The following is a 3,714-nucleotide window of genomic DNA, read 5'->3' on the forward strand; positions in this document are numbered from 1 at the left end:
GTAGGGGGTGCCTTAGTTAAGCCCTGCCAAAATGTCGAGACCTTGGGGCTACATTTGACAGGAACATGCTATGATACGCACGTGACAGAAATTACTTAAAAAGTATCTGGCATGCTTATGTACATAAATCGCCTTCAAGACTTGCTCAGGAGGAGGCCAGGTTACTTAACAGTGGTTCAGACACTTGCTCCAAGTCACCTTAACTATGGGATAACTGTTTGGGGCACCACAAATATCACACAGCTGAGAAGGATTCAAAGGATACAGAATTTTGATGCAAAAGTGGTTACTGGAGGAGCCAAGTTTGACCGTGTAACCAAACTCTGATATGAATTACAATGGCCAAATATTGAACAGAAGTGCATTTTTGAACAGTGCATCATAGTATTCAAGGCCCCGAAGAAACATTTTCCCGGAGGACAATTCTCTTTTCACAAGTAAGACAAATAGTTGACACAAACACTGGACTAAAAACTCTACTCTATGTACAAAAACACACACTGACATTGGGTCCCGATCTATTACAGTCAGAGGGCCAATAATTTGGAATAGTCTCCAAAAAAGTAAAGAAATGTTAGAGTTTGAATGGCTTTAACGTCTTCCTGAGGAAACACCTCTAGCACAGGTAACTAATTGCTCTGATTACTCTCTTATTAGACTTTATCTTATAATGTTTTACATGATGTCCTGGATATTAGTCCACGTTTTCTTTTTATCAGCAATTATATTCTAGTTATATTTAAAAAAAAGAAAATTTCATCGCACTCTCTGTATCTTGCTATGATAGTTTTAAGCCTGTAAAGAACAACCATTGTATAAAATGGAAATAAACATACTGATTCTGATTCTGATTCTCTCTCTCTCTCTCTCTCTCTCTCTCTCTCTCTCTCTCTCTCTCTCTCTCTCTCTCTCTCTCTCTCTCTCTCTCTCTCTCTCTCTCTCTCTCTGTGTGTGTGTGTGTGTGTCTCTAGATATATATATATATATATATATATATATATATATATATATATATATATATATATATATATATATATATATATATATATATATATATATATATATATACAAAAGGCAGCTCAAGGCACAAAAAAATTAGAAAAAAGGCTACTCGCTGCTCTAAAAAGAAACAAAACAGGTGGCCGAAGCAAGATCAAATACTGGAGGAGGTGTCCTGATACCCTCCTCTTGAAAGAGTTCAAGTCGTAGGCAGGAGGAAATACAGATGAAGGAAGATTGTTCCAGAGTTTACCAGCGTGAGGATGAAAGACATACTCATTGTTAGAAAAGATCTGGAGTACAGAAAATGCCTGAAGATTGGAAAGAAAGTAAAATAGTTAAGTTGTACAAGCAGAAGGAGATACATTGAGTTGTGAAAACTACAGAGGTATTAAGTTGTTGGAGCATGTCCTGAAAATACTGGAAGAGTGAGAGAAGGCAGACTGAGAGTTGCTCAAAATTCACAATCAACAATTCGGATTCATGACTGGATCGAGCACTGTGGATGCAACATTTATTGTAAGGCAGATACAGGAAAAATATCTAGAAGGAAACAGAAAAGTGTATTGGTGTTTTGTGGACTTGAGAAAGCTTATGACAGAGTGCCTAGAGAAGTCTTGTATTGGAGCTTGAGAAAGAGAGTGCCGGAAAAGCTGATAAGATTGGTGAGGATGATGTATGAGGAGCTAAAACAACGGTGCCGACGAGTATGGAGAAACAGAGTCTTTCTTAGTTGAAGTAGGACTCCATCAGGGATCAGCTTCGAGTCCTTTCTGTTTCTTACTGTGTTGGACACAATAACAATGGACATAAGGAAAATGATGACCTGTGGGAGTTGTTATTCGCCGACGACCTAGCCATCATTGCGGATACAGAGGAAGGCCTACAGCAGAGATATTTGATATGGAAAGGTAACCTGGAGAGAAAGGGAATGAAAGTCAACACACAAAAGACGGAGGTAATGGTAAGCAGGAAGGGCATGAAGAAATGAGTGTAACATCGGAAGATTGAAACAGACGAATGAATTTAAATATTTGGGATCAGTAATTGCAGATTAAGGAGGGACAGAGAGACAAAGAGTAAAAGATGTATGGCAAAAATGGAGGGAAGTGAGCGGGGTGACCTTAGATAAGAAAATACCATTGAAACTGAGAATGAAAATACAGCAAAGTGTGCTGAGACCAGTACTTTTGTATGGCGCAGAAACATTGTCCTTCAGGAAGAAAGAAGAAGGCATTTTGGAGAGAACGGGGATGAGGATGGTGAGGTGGATAGCACACTGTTGGGGAGGAGACAAAGTGAAGATATAAGAAGAATGTGTGGAATATGTAATATAAAGGAGAAGGCGAGAGGAGCACGACTGAGATACTTTGGACACGTGAAAAGGAGAGATGATGGACCAGTGACGAAGGCAATGGTGGCGGGGTTAGGGGAAGAAGGAGTATCGGAAGACAAAGAATAAGATGGAGAGATGATGATGGACCAGTGACGAAGGCAATGGTGGCGGTGTTAGGGGCAGAAGGAGTATCGGAAGACAAAGAATAAGATGGAGAGATGATGATGGACCAGTGACGAAGGCAATGGTGGCGGGTTAGGGGAAGAAGGAGTATCGGAAGACAAAGAATAAGATGGAGAGATGTGATAAAGTGTGACATGAATACACTAGGAGTGCAAGACGATGATACAATGGATAGAAGCAGGTGGCGAAAGATAACTCGAGCAGCCGACCTGCAATACAGTGGGATTAAGCTCGTATGGAGATATATATATATATATATATATATATATATATATATATATATATATATATATATATATATATATATATATATATATATATATATATATATATATATATATATATATATATATATATATATATATATATATATGTTGTCCTTTAGCAAGTTGTATTTTCTCTTCTTTGAATTAATCGCCTGTCGAACTTGGGTAGTCATCCATGGTGGGCTTGTGGCATTATTTGTTCTCCTAGTCTTCATGGGAACAGTTGTCATCTCTACCTCTAGGGTTTGTTCTTGAAATCGTTCCACGCGCCGTCCACAGGAGTGAGGTTCATGGGTTCCCAAGATGTCTGGGTTAGCAGCTCACGAGCGAGATTAAAATTGGCTCTTTGTAGTCTGGAATCCTGGACGTGTTCTCGGTGAGTTCATGGTCTGTTCTGATCTTTAGGCGAATTAGGTGATGGTCGCAACCACTTAGTTTTTCGCCGACCTGACATTCACGATGTGAGATCTGAATCACTCACGAGTACTAGGTCTAATAAGTTATTTTCCCTTGTCAGGTTGGGTAACAATCTGGAGTTAGAAAAGTGTCCTCTAACATTTCGAGCGATCTGTTACCTCCCGATCTCAATCATCGTGGTCCAGTCAATGTTGGAACAGTTAAAGTCCCCGATCATGACTGACTGTTTGTTTTGTGTTATGGTGTGAATTTCCTCGTCCAGCGCTTCGGCGTCTGCTGCTTGTTGCTTTGGAGGTCTGTAAACGGTTCCAATCGTTATTTTGTTGTGCTTGCTAGTCTCCAGTTCAACATATACAGAGTCATATTTCTCTGAGTCCTCTTTGGATATTTTCACGGCCGGTATTTGTTCTTGACGTAACAGATAACACCTCCTCCTTTCTTGTGAAGTCTGTTTTGTAGAAGCTCGTATCCCGGAATTGAGAATTCGGTCATTAGGTGGTCAGAGGTGGCCCA

The sequence above is a fragment of the Eriocheir sinensis genome, unplaced genomic scaffold, assembly GCF_024679095.1.
Source record: "Eriocheir sinensis breed Jianghai 21 unplaced genomic scaffold, ASM2467909v1 Scaffold658, whole genome shotgun sequence".
In the NCBI taxonomy this organism is placed as follows: Eukaryota; Metazoa; Arthropoda; class Malacostraca; order Decapoda; family Varunidae; genus Eriocheir; species Eriocheir sinensis.